Here is a 23,375-nt window from a genome sequence, read left to right on the forward strand (position 1 = left end):
TGGAATAGTGAGTGGATCACCATCCATCACCACCCCTAGTTGCGTAGTATAATCACTTGAGCAATTTCTAAAAAATGAAACCAGGTCCTATTACATCAGGCTCAAAATAGTTAAGACCCAGACAGCAATACTGTTTTTTAAAAGTTCTCCAAGCAGTTCTTAAAAAATTAAAACAAAGAGTTACCATATGATCAAGCAATTCCAATCCTAGGTACATACTCAGGAGAACTGAAAACACGTATTTACTCAGAAATTCACACGTAGAATGTCCACAAAGAGCATCAGCCATAATAGCCAAAAAGTGGAAACAATCCAATGATGAATGGATAAACAAAATGTGATATAACCATACAATGATTAGTCAAGTATTAAAAGGAACAAATTTCTGATAAAAACTACATGGATGAACACTGAAACCGTTAAGTGAAAGAAGCCAGTCACAAAAGACCGGATATGTACACTATATTACTCCATTTACATGTAATGTCCAGAAAAGGCAAATCCATACACAGAAAGTACATTAGCAGATGGGATCAGGAAAGAACGGGCAAACTGCTCATGAGAATGGGGGGGGGGGCCTTTTTGGGGTGATGAAAATGTTCTAGAAATACTGATACTCACACAACCTCATGAATATACTAAAAATACTGAACTGCATACCTTAAAATGATGAATTTTGATACATAAATCATATATCAACTTTTTAAAAAAACAAGCTCTGCTGATTTCTAACGTGCAGCCAGGACGTCACACCAACTTACTTTGGAGCAGTGGTTCTCCAAAGTGTGGTATCCAGACCGGCAGCATCAGCACTACCTAAGAACTTATCACAAATGCACATTCCAAAGGTCACCCCAGATCTGGTGAATCAGAAATGTTTAAACAAGACTTGATGCACAATAAAATTTGAGAATTGCTGCCCTCAAAGAACCTTAGATGAAAACGTTGATCCTGTTGGTTCCAATTGAAAGGTGAGAAACTACAAAAAACATAATTTCACTTTATCATTTTACCCATAATAGTCATTCAGTCATACAACGTTCCAAAAAAAAAAAAAACACTGAAGAGTGGAAAAAAATAAAAACACTACCTACACTTCTACCACCCCAAAATAACTACTGTTAACAGTTTAGTGAATAGCCTTCCACTGTTTTCATTTGTTTTACATCATTCTAATCCATGAGAAATGACTATATCATGCTTTTATCACAGAACATTAACGTATAAACTATTATGTAAAAGCAAGGTGGCAATATAATTACAGCACCTCGATTACCCTAGTCAGTTGAGAAATTGGGTATATTACAAGAATATGAAAGAAAATTCTTTAGGTGCCAAAATGTTTTTGGCTCCAAGCCTTTTTGATATAATTGCTTTCTAAAATGCAGTATTTCTCTTCCTTGGCAAATACAGTACAATAAACATGATTTAACTTTTTCTGATTCTACATCAGTTATTTTAACCATGTGATGGGTAAATGTGAGGAATTAGTTTGAATCTATTCTAAATCCGGGGCATGCCCAGGAACTTGCTTTCCTAAATAAATTCATCATTATCATTATCTTTCCTGTCTTGGCCTCTTTCTCAAAGTGGCAGCATTTACACATCTGCGTGACTTCTGGGCAGCACAGTATGGCCACGTTCCAAAAATATTTCTGAATCCAAGAACAACAGGATCTTTCAGGCTGTTTCCTTGTTTGTTTTAAAATTATCTGGATTGTTTCACTGTCTTGAGGGGGAGAGGAGGCGAGACCACCACTTTCCACCTTAAACATTCTTGTGAGAAGCCTTCAAATGTTTCCTCACTTTCTGCAGGTTGTTCTATGGTAGCCTGAAAGATTAAGAGACAACTTTACCTACCTGTAAGCATCCACTGAGCCACTGATGTCAATGTACATTACATCAGGCACCAAAAAAAAAAAAAAAACCCCACAGAAAAAGAAAAAATAAGACCTATTTCCTGGGTATTAAAAAGTCGTAATAAATTGCCAGCTGGATGTTCCCATCTCAAATTCTCCTATCCACATCCTAGTTTGACTTGGCTCTTCCCCAACCACATTCAGCTGCATTTATCCCCACTTACCCTCTCAAGAGAATCTAGTGAAGTCTCAGAGCCATTGGAACACAACAGACATAATGCCAACAGTAGTCTTAGTCTGTGATGAAGACTGAGACATATTTTTGTAAATTTTTTGCCTTCACACCCTCACTCCCATTTTGCCACCACCCTCCACTGGAGAAAGATGAAATTCTCACTAGTTGCTCATTCCCAAGGCCTTTATAGTGAAGAGGATAAGCAAGGAAAAGTCACCTTCTTCCTTTGGGTTATTTTCTCTTCCTGAGACCCACTGAGAAAGGGTAGACTAACCTATCTCACCATTCTTGGGGATACAAGTTCGATACGCCAAATCTTTGTTTTAGTCAAGTCATATTGACCAGAACCAGTTACAAAGGTAACACTAAGCCAAAACATTACCTTAAACTGTATCGCCAGTTTAATTCTTACCTCTTATTTTCAAGAACAGAAAAGCCATAACAATACCCAACAGGAAAATCTCCAAACTCCTCAAGATGTGAAAAGAACTTCAGGAAATATCCCTATTCAACAGCACTCAAAATATTACCCAGTTTAACCCATAATCACTTAAAAAGTTTTAACCCATCATCTCACATTAATTTATTCTTTTGGTTTTTGGGCAGAGGCATCTCTGCTAACCACTCTTACAGTAAATTGTGTATTACTGCTGAAAGTGATTAAATCCCAACTATACTTCCTCAACAGACAAAACTTTACAAATCTTCAGTTCTTTTTATTTTTTAATTGAATTTTAGTTGATTTACAATATTACATTACAAATCTATATTACATTACAAATCTTCAATTCTTCCTGAAAACAGATAACAAAATATTTCAAGTTACTCTCATTTTTCACAAATCATTTAAACATTTGGCACTCAATTGTTTACAAATACATAAACATTTCACAATTGATTTAAAAGGTTCAGTATATTCATTGCTAAGCTATTCGAAAACAGCTCTATCATAAGCCAAAAATATAAACACTAACTTTTTAAGTACTTCATACCCACAACTTTTCCTTACAGTTTTTCAGCTTTCCTCATATACCTCAGGATACACAACCCTGAATTGCTTGACTTTTTTTCCTTTCTTTAAAGCATATTTGTTTTATTCTAACGGCATCTTTATTACTGTTTCGCTCATGCCAAAAGCAACTTTTTAAAAAATGTCAGTTACCTGAAGAATGTACCTACCAAAACAGAGTCACGCAATCCATGTAAATGTTAACACACCTGTCACTTACGTACCAGGCTCAGTTTTCATTCAAATCCAATAGAAAATCCCTTAGTGAGGAAATCTCCAACAGCTACACTGAGAAAATATTCCATTCTTTTAGTTCTCACAAGAATGTGCACAAAAACCTGTTCAACTATTCTCTACATCCAGATTTTCAAAAACAATGGCTTAAAAAATTACCTTCTCAGTCCTCTTAGAAACTGCATGTTCTATCTTGCAAGCAGTGGCTACATAAGCTGTTTTTCTCAAAAAGAATACACTCACTGCCTCCATTTCCTCACCAAACATCTCTTTAACTTTCAGTCTGGTTTCCACCACCTTTAACACTCCAACAAAAGGAAAGATACTATTCCCCCAAGTCATCACTGACTCCTAGTGATTGTCAAACCTCTCTTGTTCTCATCATTCTTTCACCTATCTCTGTCATGTGACACACTGTGTAACTTTTTCTCCTGGTTTCTCAGATACTACACCATCTTAGTTCTCTCTTGTTCTCAAATCTTCAGCAGCATCACATCTTTCTCCCACCTCTGAAAGAATATTGTTCAATTCTTAAGCACGTTCTCCCTTCCCACAGAAATGTTATGCCCTACTGGCATCAATTATTACCTTCAACTTCAAAGCAAAAGCTAAAGACTATGTCTCTCCAGAGATTCAGCCTGTAAGTAACTGCCTATTAGAATGTTACACCTATAACGGTGTTCATCTAAAACGACCTTGAAGTTTTCCGAAATTTTCCAAGTAGCCAACAGCATTTTCCAAGTGTTCCAGAGCTCAAAACCTTTAAGCCATTATTTTAATGAACCATTCCTTCCTGTACCTATTTAAGGATTTAAGCCCTTAAATCCATGCCTTCCTTTACATTCTCTGCCATCAACTTACAACAGGCACCTGATTAAGGGTTATTGTTTATATTTAAAGTCTCTAAGGTTCTAAGCAGTTCTAAGGCATCTTTACCAACTAGAATATCAGTAATTGCCTCTTCTCTACTTCACTGAAATGACATGCCCCTATTTACCTGTCTGAACTATCTTAATTATGAAACTAATGCCAAAGTGGATCAAAATGTTTCATCTTTCAGAATACCGCTAAACTCTATCAAACAACAATATCACTTGGGTTTCCCTGGTGGCTCAGCAGTAAAGAATCCACCTGCCCATAGGAAGAACCCCTAGAGAAGGAAATGGCAAAGCACTCCACTATTCTTGCCAGGGAAATCCCATGGACAGAGGAGCATGGCCAGCTACAGTCCATGGGGTCACAAAGAGCAGGACACAACTGAGCAACTAAACGACAACAACAAACTTCATTAACTTCTGTTCACAGACCATCAATCATCACAAATACAAGGTCTTTATTCCATTCTTTTGGACTTCCCTGGTGGCTCAGAGGTTAAAGCGTCTGCCTCCAATGCGGAAGACCTGGGTTCGATCCCTGGGTCGGGAAGATCCCCTGGAGAAGGAAATGGCAAACCACTCCAGTATTCTTGCCTGGAGAATCCCATGGACGGAGGAGCCTGGTAGGCTACAGTCCACAGGGTCGCAAAGAGTCGGACACGACTGAGCGACTTCCCTTCATTCCATTCTTTATTCCATTCTGATCCCTACACTTTGATCAAATCGGCCTTGTCATTCTTCCAAACTGCACCTGGTTTTGTTTTGGCTGCACCGGATCTTAGTTGCAGCATGTGGGATCTAGTTCCCTGACCAGGATTGAACCCAGGCCCCCTGAATTGGGAGCATAAAGTCTTAGCCACTAGACCACCACGTAAGTTCCTATTTTGCTTTTTGCATCAACCCTTCATAAGACATATTTTCTCAACAGCATACTGAACATATCTCCATTTTCTCATTTTCTGTCGTTCAATGTAAACAGCGATTAGTCTTTACTAGATTTCCATAATAACTATGATTATTTTAGTGTTACTTAACAGTATACTAAACAGCCCTACTTAATAGCAGCTTGAGTTCTTAAGTGTAATTTTTATAGCCTTCCTGTCATTCTTCTTAGGATGTGCTAGTGTGCTATCAACTGCCGCTTCTCAGTGCTGTGTGCCTCACCTTCCTCGAAGGATGCACCTAGACTGGCAGAGCTTACAGACCAGCTCATCACGCTGATGAGAACAGCCAGTAAAATCAGAATGAAAAACTAAAGCAAAGGCAAGTGTGGTGCTTTGTCTTTAAACCACAGAAACCAAGTCCAACCAAACGAGTGACTAAATCCTAACACATAAAGCAGATAAAGTGAAATGGGTCTAGAGGAACTAGCCACAGGATTTCAAGGGCCCCACCTGTATATATCCATTCCTCATTCCCCGTCCATTACAAAACCCCAGCCTTACGAACCACAAATGTGGACATTGTTTGACTTATCAGCTAGCACTTGGCTGTATTCCTGACAGAAGTATTTCAGATAGATAAAGTAGTATAGTATTATGATTAGAAGTACAGGCTTGGAAGTCACACAAATTACTAGATTAAGTAACCTTGAGCATTTTACTCTTTCTCAAGTCTGTAAGGAACACCACAGAAGATAATGTACCTCAAATGGTTAAAACTAGATCATAACTGGTAGCAACTATAGGACTAAAGTACACTGACCACATTTTTGTTAATTCTGTTTCAAAATATTGTGGATTTATTCAAACAATTTAAATAACTTTACTGAAGTATAATGAGTATTGTATAGTCCACCCTTCTTAAGTGTACAATTCAGTGATTTTTAGTATTTATGAAGCTGTACAACTATCACTACAGGCCAAATGTCACTGCAACAAAACCCTTTGTGACCCTGGTCATTTCTTTGTCCCACAGATGTCTAGACCAGAGTATATAAACTGGTTCAGGGTATGCCAGCTACATCCCATTACAGCTGGGATCTTTCGGTAAAGTGCGATAAGCATTAGAACAATTAAACAGCTCAAACTGCCTTTAAAAAAATGAAAGTTGAAAGTTCTTCGGTTAAAATAGTAAATGGCCTACTTTAGCTAACAAGAATTTTATTCCTGTTACCACTACCTGGAATGTTCTGTACAAGGGTATTTTTTCCACCATTACCTTAGCACTCCCAATCATAAGGAATTAAAAAGGTACTACATAAGGTGAAGTACCTAAGCTAAGAATTTTTTTAAGAGGTCATCTGATCTTCAACAATTCAAAGAAGCATTTCACCAAGTAACTGATATTACAGGAAATTTCTCATCAAAATAAAATGAGATCTTGATTGGAGAAGAAATGTTGAAACATCCAGTAAGTTCCAATAAAACACTTACCTCAAAAAATGTTGAAAGCTACTAACTTACATTAAGAATAACTTTGTTTCTCTTTTATTAGTGACTACAAATAAACTACCAAGTCAAGGCCAAACAAAAGATATAATATGGTAACCCAAATAATACCAAATTCCAATAAAACTTCATTATGATGAAATTCAAAATGTTTTAACAAAAGAAACAATTGTAACTTTAGGAATTTGGGAAGAACCCAGGAGAAGTAAGGCTCAGCCTCCTAATACTTCAAGGAAGCCTTGGCCAATATCTGGAATCAACTGACAGAGTGTTCCTCTGTCACTCCCAACAGCATCCTGATTGCTAACTGCACTGTCTGTCTTCCCACTGGAATTAAGCACCAAGAGAGCAGGACAGTGCATTATTCACCTATATCCTAGCATCTAACAACTGCCAACAAGTAGCAGCAGTAAACGTTTGTTTAAGTGAACACCCGTATAGTAGCATATACCAGTAACAGCAAAAAACTGTTACTCAGGCCTAATCTGGATCTACATTCTGAGCATTCCAGAGAACTGTCCTGAGAATATACTATATAAAAGTTTTTATAAATGTAATAGTTTGGCTTCATTCTCACACATTAAAAAGGGAACTTTAATCAGTGTTTCAAAACTTGGGGTGGGCAAAGGACTAACAGGATACACTTTGAGCCTTCCAAGAGTCCAAGAAAGTTACACTTACCCTACAATAAAGTAAAACTTACTTAACATTTACAAGAATTATCTTAACTAAGTAACAGCGTCAAAGCTATGGTTTTTCCAGTAGTCATGTATGGATGTGAGAGTTGAACCATAAAGCAGGCTGAGCACTGAAGAATCAATGCTTTCGAAATGTGGTGCTAGAGAAGACTTGAGAGTCCCTTGCGCTGCAAGATCAAACCAGTCAGTCCTAAAGGAAATCAACCCTGAATGAATATTCTTGGAAGGACTGATGCTGAAGCCCCAATACTTTAGCCACCTGATTCAAAGAGCTGACTCACTGGAAAAGACCCTGATGCTGGGAAAAACTGACAGCAAAAGGAGAAGGGGGCACCAGAGGATAAGATGGTTGGATTAAGGTATCACTGATTCAATGGACACGAGATTGAGCAAACTCAAGGACATAGTGAAGTACAGAGAATCCTGGTGTGCTGCAGTCCATAGGGTCACAAAGAGTCAGAAAGGACTTAGCAACTGAACAAGTAACAGCAATAGTTAACTTTTGCTTATCAGATGATTTTCTGACTGGCAGTTACATCTGATAAATAACTGAGAAAATAATCATTTAAGAAATGGATTATTATTCAGTAGGGTACTTCAGTGACAATAACTAAATAGGGTAAAAAGAAACAGAAACCCTGATTGAATAGAGAGATTATAAAAGATATTTTGTGAACAGCTGGGGAAATCTGAATATGGATGTCAAATTTTATTGACATTATACATTATATTTTAAATAAGCATTCCCTTTCCTAGGTGTAAAGCTGTTATTGTGGCTATTTATGAGAAGTTTTTATTGTGAAGAAACACTTGCTAAGGAAATATTAAGGCATAAATGTCAAGATATTTGCATTTTACTTTTAAATCATTTAGACTCAAAAGATAATGCATGGAGTATATACAGGAAAAAAAGTCAATGTGAATATTAAGTAGTAAACTCTAGTTCAAAGGTATACATTATACTCTTTCAGCTTTTATAGATTTGAAAAATGCCTTTAAATTAGAGGAAGCCAAACAGGAAAAAAAAAAAAAGAATTAAAACTGCAAAAAGGACAGAAGAACAATAAAGACAAGTATAGGACCATATGGCAGAAACATACCTGAAACATCCATAATTACCATAAACATGAATGGTCTCCACGCTCCAGTTTTTAAAAAAGAAGTTGGCAGGTTGTAATAACAAAGCAAAATCCAGCTGTGTGTTGTTCATAAAAGATCTATCTAAAACATCCCACCAGAATTGACTAAAACAAAAAATTAAAGCAATACCAAATGTTAGCCAAGAATGTGGAGCTCTCACCAATTCAGTCTGTAAGAATTAAGTTCCAATGTCAAACATATCCCTTGCATGTACGAATTAAATTTTCCTATAGGTATCTGGAATGAGACTAGCTATGTAACATTCTCAAGAGAACTGAGAAAATAAGTCACTTTCTATGTTCTGTGGTTCAAATGGTGGCTCAGATGGTAAAGAATCTGCCTGCAATGCAGGAGGAGACCTGGGTTTGATCCCTGGGTTGGGAAGATCCCCTGGAGGAGGGTATGGCAACCCACTCCAGTATTCCTGTCTGGAGAATCCCCTGGACAGAGGTGTCTGGTGGGCTACAGTCCATGGAGTCACAAAGAGCTGGACTGAGTGACTGAGCACAGCACACAGTGGTTCAAATGAGGAGCCTATTTAAGAATGACTGTATAACACTACAGGCTTCCCAGATGGCTCAGTGGTAAAGAGATGCAGGAGACACAGGTTCGATCCCTGATCCAGGAAGACCCCACATGCTGTGGAGCAACTAGGCCCAAGTGCCACAACTACTGAGCCTGTGTTCTAGAGCCCAGTAACTGCAACTACTTAGCCCAAGTGCCACAACTACTAAAACCCGAAAGCCCTAGAGCCCATGTTCCACAAGAGAAGCCACTGCAATGAAAAGCCCACGCACCACAACTAGAGAAAGCTCATGCATAGCAACAAAGACCAAGCACAGTCAAAAATGAATAAATAAAAAAAAATTTTTTAATTTCCCCTTAAAAAAAAAAATCCACCTGCAATGTAGGAGATTCGATCCCTGGGTTGGAAAGACTCATGGATAAGGAAGGAAATGGCAACTCACTCCAGTATTCCTGCCTGGGAAATCCCAAGGACAGAGGAGCCTGTGGGGCCACAGTCCATGGGGTCGAAAAGGGTCAGACACAACTTAGCAACCAAAGCAACACTAATAATTTGGGATTACCTGGTAAAGTTACACATACCCTACACACAACCCCAAAATTCCACTCTCAGTCATACAATCTCAGCAAACTAGTTTACTTGTTTTGAGGTGGGGTGCAAATGTTCACAAGGAGAATGAGTAATCTGTAATCAGGAAAAAAAAAAAAAATTGGAAATGAGACAAACATTCATCACAATAAAATAAGATGCACCATATCCTTACAATGGAGTAACATACTACTGAAAATGATGGAGAAGAATCTATATGGATCAATATAAAACATGTCAAGTATCCGGAGAATCACACAATCCCATTTAGATCATGATTGAAAATGGGCAATAATAAACTATGTATTATTTATGGACACATATCAAGTAAAAATTATTCTAAAAAATAGTAAGACCAAAACATAGGGCAATGGTAACCCCCCAGGGGAAAAGTAACTTAGGAGATGGAATACACAAGGGAGTTTAAGGTGGCATTAATGTTCCATTTCTTGGTTGGTCATTTTATTTTTGGTTTTGAAAACTCCACGTTTTTTTCTACTTCATATACTTCCTTTGGCATGTAGTTTGTATTTTTCAATTAAAAAAAAGTATGCAAGGTATGATCTCATTCTTTTTAAAGTGTACACTTTATCTAGGGAAAAAAAAAGATTTATACTAAAATGTTAAACCATGATACGTCACTTTTATTTCTTTCAAATTTTCTAAAATGCATTTTCTTACATAAAACAGTCCCAGCCAGCCTGACCCAAAAACCAACCTTAAAATGGAAATTTGTAAATTAACTTGAAAAAAGAGAGGGGGAAGAACTGGTTTGGTCTAGGAAACAAGTTAGGCTTGTCAATAAATCCTAAAGACAGTTACTTTTTCCCTAGACCTATTTCAGTTAAATTTGTATTTTTTAAGCCCACTTATTCTCTTGTTTATAGTCTGACAACAAACATTATTATCAAATGAAAAATCCCACCTTCCAAAGAGCACACATTCCAGCTGAGTAGACACGTACAATACAGACAGCACTATATACCCTCCCAAAGCCCATGAGACTGCAAAGATATTTCAGGTTTTCACCTGCTTGCTTAGGAAGCAGCAATGTTATGGTGGCAAAAGTCAGAAGGAATACAACCTCCTCAGTTGAGACTTGCATGTTGAGTATTTTTGTATGTGGCTGAAGGAACAGAAGGCAAAAAAGAAAGAGAAAGAAAACAAGAGAAAGAGAGAAAGAAGAGGAAAACAGAAGGACAGGAGTGGAAAGAATTCAAGAAGGCAAAGAGGGAGAAAGACATTAATAGCAAGAAGGAACACTGAGCTTCTAAAAGACTCCATGGGTATACCTAGAACTGATTTGATGAGAAGATTGAGACATGGCAACCCACTCCAATATTCTTGCCTGGAAAATCCCATGAACAGAGGAGCCTGGTCAGCTACAGTCCATGGGTTCGCAGAGTCGGACGCAACTGGGCAACTTCTCTTTCTTTCTTTTGCGACATGTAAAAATTTTTGAGTAAAGAGCAAAGCATTAAAGTATTGGGGGAACTCCCTGGCAGTCGAGCGGTTAGGACTCCACAATTCCACTGCAGAAGGCATGGGTTTGGTCCGTGGTCAGGGAACTAACACCCCAGATATCATGACGTGGACAAATAAATAAAGTCTTAGTGGATTATGTATGTATAGCATAACTTTAAATGAGTAAGCTCCTATATGACAACTTAGGTAAAAAGTTAATAACAAAAGAAATGAAGGTATAGCAACAAGTCTAAATCCAAATAAAACTCTCTCCTCTACAAATCCTTGAAATAATCAAAGTTTAATCTAATCAAATACACGTTCTATTATTTTTAGAGTTCCAAATGAAGAAAAACAAGCAACGCATTGCTAACACCCTTTAAAAGTAGAGCATTGCCTAGTCTTAAATGAAACACCTACTCCTTGGTCCAAGCCTTCTTTCATAAATTAATTCCAAACAGTGAACTAGGTTTCAATTTAATTGAGCTATGAGCTCAACTCCAATATGAAAATGAGTTTTCTGAAAACTGAAACATACTATAATACACATGCTATGTCAGCTAGAATTTCACAAGCCTGTTCTTCAAAACCTAGGCCAAGAAATTTCAAAACTAAAATAACTTACTTTCTTTAAAAAGTACAGAACAAGCATCTTTGAGAGAAACAGTGTCAAGAAAACAAACAGAGAGTAGGATGGGGCTTCCCTGACAGTCCAATGATTAAGACTCGGCACTTCCACTGCAGCGGGCATGGGTTCAATCCCTGGTAGAGAAACTTAAGATTTCACACGCCACTCAACATGGCCAAAAAAATAAAAATTTTTTTAAGGTAGGAAATTTCAGCATACATAGTTGACATTATAATTGTCAAAACAAAACCAACTAATATGATTCTTGGACTTAAAGAAAAAAAAGGATTCTACTTGGTCAGTTCAGTTTAGTCCCCCAGTCATGTCCAACTCTTTGCAACCCCACAGACTTCAGCACACCAGGCTTTCCTGTCCATCACCAACTCCCAGAGCTTGCTCAGACTCATGTCCATTGAGTCAGTGATGCCATCCAACCATTTCATCCTCTGTCGTCCCTTTCTCCTCCCGCCTTCAATCTTTCCCAGCATCAGGGTCTTTTCCAGTGAGTCAGTTCTTCGCATCAGGCGGCCGAAGTATTGGAGCTTGAGCTGCAGCATCAGTCCTTCCAATGAATATTCAGGGCTGATTTCCTTTAAAATTGACGGGCTGGATCTCCCTGCAGCCCAAGAGACTCTCAATAATTGGGTCAAAAATATTTCAAAACCTACCACAGGCTTATAAGGTGATATTCCTTCTCTTCACCTTACTTCAAGTTATATTCCCACTCTCCTTTTGGGGAAAAGAAAAAAGAGCAAACAATGGTTTCCAAGCTCTATCAGAGATCCACCGTCTCACTAGGCAACACCACCAGTGCCATACTACTTAGCCTTTAAAGGACACTCCATATACTCAAGTTAACAACTAAGAGCTAACTGATACATTGCTGACTTATAGCTGCCTCACAAGAAGAAATAAAATAAAAGATAGGTTTGTTTAAAATCAAAGGAGGAACTCCCTATTGGTCAGTGGTTAAGAATCTGACTGTCATTGTAGGGGACACAAGTGTGATCCCTAGATCAGGTTTGATCCTGCATGCCACAAGGCAACTAAGCCTGGGTCCCAGTACTATCAAAGCCTGTGCACCCTAGAGCCTGTGCTCCACAACAAGAGAAGCCACCACTCACCCCAACTAGAGAAAGCTCTCACACAGCAACAAAGACCCATCAAAACCAAATAAACAAAATAAATTTTTAAAAGTAATAAAAGCAAAGGAACTTCACAACCTGTGAATTCATGCAGACCACTTCTTCTCAGCAGGCATTAATCCTTTATAATGCACTTACAACACACACCCCGAAATGTCTTATGACAACAACAAAATCTTAACAGTAAGTTTTCATTTTTAAAGAGGACTGGGGAATTAACACTTCAAAAGTAAAGGCTTCACTTCAGACCAGTTCAAACCTTCAAGACTGGTTTATACTCTCTATATGCAGTTTATACTCAAGGGAGCCGAGATAGCAATCAGTTTCTGTCGAAACACAAATACTGAAATAAACCCATTCTTCTCCTGGTTCTCCTATCATTTCTCACCAAACAATAAAAGTCACTCAGGCTATTACCAAAAGACACCACTGGTGAGCACTGCACAGGCTGACCAGTTACCAGGAAAGGGAAGTAGAGGTGTTACCGTTGTTTTAGCCCAGTTTTAAAGGCAGCTCTCTCTGACTACTGCTGGTCCAGCCCACATATAGAGAGAGAGGCCAGAGGAAACCAGAGCAGCAGGAAACAGGCAGGAGGAGCAATTACCACAAGCCTTTCCCATGGCCTCATTCCCATGCCACCACTTCCAGTCATATTTCAATCATAACAAAAACCTCCCTTCTTTCAATCGTTTTCTTAATTACTGAAGGTCAGAAACAAGGAAGCAGACGGAGGAAATCACAGCTGTGGGAAACGAGGACAGGAGTGGAGGAAAAAATCTCACCACACATGTGAACTAGCCTTAAGGAGACAAACTCAGGAGGAACACACTGGAAGCAAGCAGAAAAGTAGTGTAGGAGAAACTAATCACTTTTGCCTCGATAAGTGACGGCGCCACCGCAATGAGAGGGCAGTCCTAACCAAGGGATCTGCAAGTAAGAGATGCTGGGGTACGGGAAGACCCTTCATCTCCAGCGAGTGAATCTCCCTTTCCTGAGACAGACAGATCCCATCCCAAGAGTCACGCAATCCTTAGGATTACATTCATCTTCCTTCCACTTTTATTAGACAAACTAAACTACAACTAAAAATTATGAATAGCGGAAAAGTGAGGAACACACTAACTACTGACACACCTTTGATTTTAAAAGTACTATCATAATCAAAGAGAAAATATAAAGCAACTGGGTTCACTCAAAAAGTGAATTATATGCCCTTCAAATAAAAGATGATCTTTAGGTACCCTGTGGAGACCTTTAAAAGTTCTCAATTGTTACGGCACACAAGGGCAGAACACAGTAAGCCTAAATACTGGCGGAGACACCTTGAACACACGCAGAAACAATATCCAACACAGGTGGAAGCAAACTACAGGATTAGGTCAAACAGGAAGTAACAGGAATGATGATGGAATCAACTAACTCCTAGAGATAACAAGGAAGAGACAAGAGTGGTGAGAACAGTGATGGTACCTGAGATACCCGGACAACTAATTAGATTGAAAACCCAGGGGAAAAGGTGGGAATGCCGAGTGGGAAAAGTGATTCAGCGGCAAAGAAAACTGAGATGCAATGCACCAATGAAAAGAAAAACATTCGGAATAAAATAAAGGAGAGCGCTTTAGTTTACAAAACCCCTCTCAAACCTACACTAAAGAACAACCGTGACACAGCCAGCCTACAGGAACTAGGACCGAGGAGGAAAACTGAATTCCAAGAGTCTGGCACCAAAGCTTTCCAGAATGAGAAGTAGAACTGAACTATGCCTCCGGGTTGCCGAGAAAGCCTAGAAAGTGCAGAAGTTGGGCTCTGAGATGTCCAGTTCCAGGACTAGCGACAGGCGTGAACGCGGAAAGGTGGTCAGCGGCAAAGTGGCGCGGGAGCTCGAGCGGACAGGCAGGCAGGGACAACGGTGGGAGAGAAAACCACACCCTCCAGGACAGAAACCCGAAGGGGGGAGGGGTAGGCGCCCCCTGGGGCTGGGTGCGGCTGGGCTGACGAGGAAGGGGTAGGCAGAAAGGAGCGCAGGACAACCAGCGGTGGAAAGGAAGGACATCACCCAGGCCTGGGCAAACAGAACGCACGAAGCCGGCGAGGGAAGCTCGGCCCGACCTCAGGGTGGACGCCGGGGCAGTAGGAAGGGCTCTGGAGGAAAGAAGAGCCGAACCCAGGTCTACTAAGCGCAAGCTGTAGCGCTCAAGGAGCTGGAACCGGGAAGAAGAGAGAGAAGGTGCCAATTACCGCTGCTGCTCTCGCTGGACTCGGGACCCGCCGCCGCCGCCGCCGCTCGTTACCTGCCAATGTGCCTCTTACAAAGCGGCGGCGGCGGCAGAGGCGGCCCGGCCCGTCACGTGATCCGCGTCACGGGTGAAGGAGGAGCCAACACACGTAGCTCGCCGCGCGGCTCATCAGACCGCCCACAGAGCGCGTTGTTTCCTGTAGCCACCCCCCACTACCGCCCCGAGAGGCCAACAGCTGCGGGTCAGGGGAAGGCACGCAGATGGAGTCAACAAGGGAGATTTTATGGAGTTTCTCAAACTCAGAGTTCTCAGAAACGTACTACCCACCGCGTCCAAGAACAGCTCGTCGTCGCTGTGTGATGACCTCACAAGGCACCACAGGTCGCTCCCCTGCCTACGGTCGCCTTTCCGTCATCACGTGATGTGGTCCGACCACTCGAGACAAACCCAGCCTCCCAAACCTTGTGCGAGGGGACTACGACTCCCAAACTGCTGTACAGCAAAGGCACCCACCACCACATCTTTTCCCTCCTGGGTTCGTTAGATGGTGCGCCTGTGACTTCGGCCCGAGGGAAGGCCGAGGCGGAAAGCGGACAGGCCTACCACCTGAGATTAATAACAGTGGGCCCCGCCTGCCAGGTGGCTGAGCGTCCCTCCTCCTGGGAGATGTAGTTCCGGCGAGGCGTTGGGTTCTGCGACCACGTTCCCGGGCTCGCGCTCCGCCCCGCCCCCTGCGCGGGAAAACGCCAACGGCTCTCAAAGGTAGCCGCTGCGCCCGGCGGGGTTTAGGAAGCACCTCTACGGGGTGGGCGGACCTCAGAGCTTCTGTCCTGTTAAATGCGGGCTTGAATTCTGCATTCTCAAGCGTCTTCTGCCTGAAAAGACTAGCATTTGTTGAAAAGCCTACTCCTTGTCAGTCGTCATTCCTTTATTAAGTCATAGAATCAACCCTGGCAGAAATTGTCCCGGTTTTAAGCGTAGAGAAAGAATTAAGTTTCCCAGATGAACTGACCCAAACCCAAGTTTTCTATCTCTACACAATGGATAACCCGCCTCTCAAAATGACCTCACCTGTTTTAACTCCAAGAATTAAGCGTAAAGAAGATCAGTATCAGTTCAGTTGCTCAGTCGTGTCCGACTCTTTGCGACCCCATGAACCGCAGCATGCCAGGCCTCCCTGTCCGGAGGCCAACTCCCGGAGTCCACCCAAACCCATGTACATCGAGTCGATGATGCCATCCAACCATCTCATCCTCTGTCCCCTTCTCCTCCTGCCCTCAAGCTTTCCCAGCATCAGGGTCTTTTCAGATGGTGGGTCATAATTATGGCACAGTGTTTTTTAGTCTTTTCTCTTTTACTGGCCTATTGGATCCTCACAGGCATATCCGAAACTGTTTAGACACACGGAGTTTGGAGCCCAGCAGGCCTCACCTCAACTCGAGCATTACTTTGTGACATTTCACCTGCTTGTAAAATTAAATGAGATTACGTGAAGCACCCCTTCGGCACAGAATAGTAAGAGTCGGACAGGCCTGAAGCGATTTAGCCTGCACGAAATCCCTCAATAAATATCAGTAATCATCTTCACACCTTGTATATACCCTTTGGACACAACAGGTTTAATAAGGGTGAAAAGGGAGTTAAGCATAAAGTGATATTTGCATAGGATACTATGCTGACTACTAACTTGCTAGTTACTAATAGACTCAGTTCAGTTCAGTTGCTTATTCGTGTTCGACTCTTTGCAACCCCATGGACTGCAGCATGCCAGGCTTCCCTGTCCATCACCAACTCCCAGAGCTTACTCAAACTGATGTCCCTTGAGTTGGTGATGCCATCCAACCATCTCATCCTCTGTTCTCTGCTTCTCCCGCCTTCAATCTTGCCCAGCATCAGGGTATTTTCCAGTGAGTCAGTTCTTTGCATCAGGTGGCCAAAGTATTGGAGTTTGAGCTTCAGCATCAATCCTTCCAATGAATATTCAGGATTGATTTCCTTCAGGATGGACTGGTTGGATCTCCTTGCAGTCCAAGGGGCTCTGGAGTCTTCTCCAACACCAAACCACAGTTCAAAAGCATCAATTCTTTGGCGCTCAGCTTTCTTTACAGTCCAACTCTCACATCCATACATGACTACTGGAAAAACCATAGCTTTGACTAGACCAACCTTTGTTGACAAAGTAATACCTCTGCTTTTTAATATGCTCTCTAGGTTGGTTATAACTTTTTTCCCAAGGAGCAAGTGTCTTTTAATTTCATGGCTGCAGTCACCATCTGCAGTGCTTTTGGAGCCCAAGAAAATAAAATCTGTCATTGTTTTCATTGTTTCCCCATCTATTTGCCATGAAGTGATGGGACCATGATTTTAGTTTTTTGAATGTTGAGTTTTAAGCAAGCTTTTTCACTCTCCTCTTTCACTTTCATCAAGAGGCTCTTTAGTTCTTCCTTGCTTTCTGCCATAAGGGTGGTATCATCTGCATATCTGAGGTTATTGATATTTCTCCTGGCATTCTTGATTCCAGCTTATGCTACATCCAGTCCAGCATTTCTCATGATATACTCTGTATATAAGTTAAATAAGCAGGGTGACAATATACAGCTTTGACGTACTCCTTTCCCGATTTGGAACCAGTCTGTTGTTCCCTGTCCAGTTCTAACTGTTGCTTCTTGACGTGCATACAGATTTCTCAGGAGGCAGGTAAGGTGGTCTGTATTCCGATCTCTTGAAAAATTTTCCGCAGTTTGTTGTGATCCACACAGTCAAAGACTTTGGCATGGACAATAAAGCAGATGTTTTTCTGGAACTCTTGCTTTTTCGATGATCCAGCAGATGTTGGCAATTTGATATCTGATTCCTTTGCCTTTTTTAAATCCAGCTTGAACATCTGGAAGTTCACTGTTCACTTACTGTTGAAGCCTGGCTTGGAGAATTTTGAACATGACTTTGCTAGCGTATGAGATGAGTGCAATTGTATGGTAGTTAGCATTTTTTGACATTGCCTTTCTTAGTTGTAGATTAAATTACTTGAAAAACACTTGAAACCTTGTCCCATTCAGTTCCAGGGAAGCCTTTGTTATTCATCTGAATTGATCAAAGAATGCTCAGGCTGTGCCTTTAACAAACAGAACTTATTATCATGACCATTCATGTGTAGATGTGTCTTATCTCTCTTTTGACAATGAGCTAGGGTTGTGTCTGGGCAATTCAGTCTTCCTCCTTTTTGTATTTCTGCTGTATAGAAATGTGTGGGAGAGTCAAAGACAAAAACCACCCTGGAGAGGCAAAGACAATGGAAAGAGCCCAAGAAAGCTCTTCCAAAAGGATGTGGACAAACCTGATAACAGCTGTCTCTGAGAAGTGGGAAGAGGTTTGTGATTGAGAGTGCTAGTCAAAAGAGACTATAATCTAATCTGTAATGTTTTCATTTTCTACATGGAGAAAGTACTGGTTTTAATTGAAGATTAACTTTTAAGAAAAGAGAAACCAGAGGCCATGTGTTAGCTTGTACAAGCTATGTTACCTCTCCAAGCCTCAATTTTCTCTTGCTATTATTTTAAAACGCCTGTTTTTCTATTCCAGGCATACTGCACTGGGTGCTTTTGCTAAATTATCATTTATCAAGGAAGAAGTCCTACATAAAACTTAGAATAAAGGGGGAAAATAAGGGCATCAAAGTCCTAAATCTGCTCTGATTCTAGTTCCTACCACCTGGATAAAATAGAACTATCCTCTGAAAATAATCTCTCCTGAGGGATATCACCACCACCTTTTTCTACCCAGCCTGACTGAGAAATTGAAACTAATTTCACATCACCATCCCTTTCACTAGCTTTTGTTCAAGTGCTCTTGGCTGGTCTGAAGTGAGAGCATTTTAATGTGATAGAAAATACACTGGAGAAATTCTCAGAAGCCTGGGTTTTTAAGTCTGTACCTAAGGTAAGGTAGTTGAGTGAAATTAGTCATTCTGAAATGAGGCCCATCTCAGAAAAAAATCAGTAACAGGTAGCTCACATTTAGGAAGGTCAAATCAATGTGTATAAATTTCAAAGGATTTTCATAATCTAGATAAAATTAATCACTTTTCAAATCTAATCTACTCATTTATGGTAAAATATAGGCTCATAAAGGATTTTCACAATCTAGATAAAGCTAAAATCTAATCACACTTCAAATCTAATTATTCACTTACAGTAAAATAAATGATCATAATCAAATGCATTATACCCTGCATGAAGAATGTGATAACTCAGAAAGAATGGTCTGTATAGAATCTTAAGAAGAATCTTAAGCAAAAATATACATCATGCAGGGAAGACGGTGACTGGACCCATATGTGGGACATTCTGGTCCCTTTGGCAGATCTGCATTTGGCAGATAGAGATGAGTGCTCCGTGCCTTACTATTCATAAAGATACCCCGAAATTCCCAAATCACCAACAAGCTTGAATTAAAATTTGGCTTCTCGTGATTTTTCCTCCAGAGGTGTGAATGTGTTATTAACTGGAGGACCATATGTTGTTTTTTTGGCTGAAAATTAGTACAGTGACAATGACAATTTAGAGTATACCATCAGTTTCTGAAGTATTTTTATGCCCAGAGCCAGCTGTGGGCACACTGACCTTTGAAAATAGTAAACAAACAGTTAATGTGTGAATGAGTCTGTGTGAGACCTGTGTGGAATAGCCAAAAAGACTCCTTGGTGGGGGTTCCTTGGAGGCTCAGTGGTAAAGTTTCCACCTGCCAGTGCAGGAGATAGGGGTTCTATCCCTGGTCCAGGAATATCCCACATGTCACGAAGTAACTAAGCCCATGTGCCAACTACTGAGCCTTGTTCTAGAGCCTGGTAACAGCAGCTACCGAACCCCACAAGCTGTAGACTGTGCTCCACAAGAGAAGCCACTGCAATGAGAAGCCCACACACCACAACTAGAGAGTAGTCTCCACTCACTGCAACTAGAGAAAAGTTGATGTACAGCAATGAAGACCCAGCACAGCCGTAAATAAATAAATAAAATGATTTATTTGGAAAAAAAAAAACAACTCCGTGGTAACACTGTTGTGTCTCATTTCTCTAAAAGTCCAGTTCCTTCCTAACCCTACTAATTGATAACTTGTCCTTTCTAAACTTATTCTTTCATCTGTATAAAGCAGCTAAATTCTGCTAACTTTATAAGGCATTGTCGGGTTCATATAAGATACTGCCTATGAAAGTCCCCAAAATAATTGGACCATAAAAATTGTAAGGCACTATTATCATCAGGAAGAACTTTGGTTACACCACTACCTATATAGCTCTAGTCAGTGGTAAAGGCATGAGTTCTAGAGGAATCCAAGAAGGCCTGGATTTCAGAACAAGGGTCAGCAAACTATAGCTTGTGTGCCAAGTCCAGCCCACCTCCTGCTTTCTACAATTTACAAGCTAAGAATTGTTCTTACATTTTTTAATGGATTAGAAATATTTCACAACACACAAAACTTAAATTCAAATTTCAGTGTTCATTAAGTTCTGATGGAGCTCAGCCATGCTTATCCATTTATGTACTGTCTATAGCTGCTTATTTAACTTATATTCAGAGTACAGCATGCAAAATGCCAGGCTGGATGAAGCATAAACTGGAATCAAGATTGCCAGGAGAAATATCAATAACCTCAGATATGCAGATGACACCACCCTTATGGCAGAAAGCAAGGAAGAACTAAAGAGCCTCCTGGTGAAAGTGAAAGAGGAGAGTGAAAAAGCTGGCTTAAAATTCAACATTCAAAAAACTAAGATCATGGCATCCAGTCCCATCACTTCATGGCATATAGATGGGGAAACAATGGAAACAGTGACAGGCTTTATTTTCTTGGGCTCCAAAAGCACTGCAGATGGTGACTGCAGCCATGAAATTGAAAGATGCTTGCTCCTTGGAAGAAAAGTTATGGCCAACCTAGACAGCATATTAAAAAGCAGAGACAAAAAAATAAATAAATAAATAAAAAATAAAAAGCAGAGACATTCCTTTACCAAAAAAGGTTTGCCTAGTCAAAGCTATGGTTTTTCCAGTAGTCATGTATGGATGTGAGAGTCAGACTGTAAAGAAATCTGAGCGCCAAAGAACTGATGCTTTTGAACTGTGGTGTTGGAGAAGACTCTTGGGAGTTCCTTGGACTGCAAAGAAGGGACTGGGAAGAAGGCAGAGTTCAATACTTTTGGACTGCAACCCATAAGAAGTGTGCATGCTCAGTCAGGTCTGAGTCTTGTGACCCCATGGACTGTAGCCTGCCAGGCTCCTCTGCCCATGAGATTTCTCAGGCAGGGATACTGGAGTGGGTTGCCATTTCCTTCTCTGGGGGATCTTCCTGACCCAGGGGTTGAACCTAAGTGTCCTTCACCTCCTGCAATGCAGGCAGATTCTTTACCACTGAGTCATCAGAAGAAATATATACAAAACTGAAACAAGTTTTATAAAACAGTACCTATCCTTATAATTATGTACTCTGAGTTTCATCCCCTTTATCTAGCATGCCTTAATGTTAACATTTTACAAAATCACAGTACATTAAACTCTGATGTTCTATTCTATTTCTGTTTTTAAAAAGTAGAAAGAGCATTCAATGACCAAAAATGGAACAATTTGAGCAGCAAAATAAATAATGATGGTATTTGATTATACCTCAAGGAATAAAATAAATATCCAGGAGTAAATGCTGATATAAATAAATGGAAGAGTAAATAGGGAGAAGAGAAAACTCTTCCATACAGAAGAATTCCAATAAATACACATGGAAGGAATGAGAGAAAAAAAAAATCACCTTTATAAATTTCACAGTAATTATTATCATGAAAAGTGAATTGAAAGTCACTCAGTCATGTCCGAGTCTTTGTGATCCCTATAGTCCATGGAATTCTCCAGACCAGAATACTGGAGTGGGTAGCTGTTCACTTCTCCAGGGGATCTTCCCAACCCAGGTTTTGAACCCAGGTCTCCCGCATTGCAGGTGATTCTTTGCCAGCTGAGCCACCAGGGAAGACCAAGAATATTGGAGTGGGTACCCTATCCCTTCTCCACCAGATCTTCCCAACCCAGAAATCAAGCCAGGGTCTCCTGCATTATTGTCATACCAATGAATAATAAAATAAATGGACAGGGGTTCTTCCCTGGTGGTCCAGTGGCTAAGATTCAGTGCTCTCAATGCAGAGGGCATGGTTTCAGTCTCTGGCTGGGGAACTAAGATCCCACATGCCATGAGGCTGCAAAGTAAAAATTTTAAAATAAAATAAAAATAAGCAAAAGTTTGAGAAACTAGATATTTACATAGCCTCAAAGTCTGTCACTCAAAATATTTTTTAATTACTGTGGTGGTTTAAGTTCTCTGATACTCCTCCCTTCAGGAGGTGGAGCTTAATTCTCTTTCCCCTTGAATGTAGGCTGGGCTTAATAATTCATATCAAATAAAGAATAGAATGGGGAAAAAAAGAACAATTTTACACTGTAGAGACTTGACAGACACCACCTTAACCAAATGGCCAAGGCTTAATAATTCATATCAAATAAAGAATAGAATGGGGAAAAAAAGAACAATTTTACACTGTAGAGACTTGACAGACACCACCTTAACCAAATGGCCAAGGTTTCCATCACAGTAAGAAGTCATGTTGAAAAAATAGAAAAATAAAAATAAAACTTTAATTAAAAAAAATTTTTTTTAAGTCATGTTGAATTCATGTGCACCTCTGTGGCATTCTTCCCCCAAATCCATCATCTGAATGTAATCATAAGAAAAGAGTAGACAAACCCAAACTGAGGGACAGTATACAAAGTACCTGACCAGTACTATACAAATGTGTCAAAGTTAAAAACAACAAGGAAACACTGAGAAACTAATACAGATCAGAGCAGACTAATCACAACCATATGCAGGATGGGATCCTGGTCTGGATTCTGGGATAGTAAAGGGAAATGAATGGAAAAGGGGGGACATGGGAATAAAATCTGTAGCTTAGATTTTAGTTAGAAAGGTTTTGTTCATTTCTTACCAGGATTATATAAAATGTTATCATTCAAAGAAGCTGCTGCTGCTGCTGCTAAGTCACTTCAGTCGTGTCCAACTCTGTGCGACCCTATAGATGGCAGCCCACCAGGCTCCCCCGTCTCTGGGATTCTCCAGGCAAGAACACTGGATTGGGCTGCCATTTCCTTCTCCAATGCATGCATGCATGCTAAGTCGCTTCAGTCGTGTCTGACTCTGTGCAACCCCATGGAGAGCAAGAATACTCTAGGCAAGAATACTAGAGTAGGTAGGTTGTCATTTCCTTCTCCGTCAAAGAAGCTAGACAAAATGTATACAGAAACACTCTCTTTTC

At 40.4% G+C, this 23,375-nt stretch overlaps 1 protein-coding gene across 29 annotated transcripts in view; it reads right to left on the reverse strand.

Annotated features, from left to right (window-relative positions):
* Window positions 1-15,955, reverse strand: part of UBAP2 (ubiquitin associated protein 2) — a 104,911-nt gene extending 88,956 nt beyond the window's left edge. For 9 of the 29 annotated variants that reach the window (XM_081519271.1, XM_081519291.1, XM_081519094.1 and 6 more), the window contains exon 1: window positions 15,030-15,095. The gene's annotated coding sequence lies outside the window, so the exon portion shown is untranslated. Of the gene's footprint in view, window positions 1-10,583; window positions 10,681-12,314; window positions 12,376-14,549; window positions 14,731-14,900; window positions 15,096-15,355; window positions 15,699-15,824 lie in introns of those variants that run through there. The other 20 variants (XM_081519241.1, XM_081519084.1, XM_081519234.1 and 17 more) reach the window with 10 other exon arrangements.
* Between the last annotated feature and the right edge of the window lie 7,420 nt (window positions 15,956-23,375).

Source organism: Giraffa tippelskirchi, chromosome 1 (genome assembly GCF_054371585.1).
Source record: "Giraffa tippelskirchi isolate mGirTip1 chromosome 1, T2T-mGirTip1v1.2.pri, whole genome shotgun sequence".
NCBI lineage: Eukaryota > Metazoa > Chordata > Mammalia > Artiodactyla > Giraffidae > Giraffa > Giraffa tippelskirchi.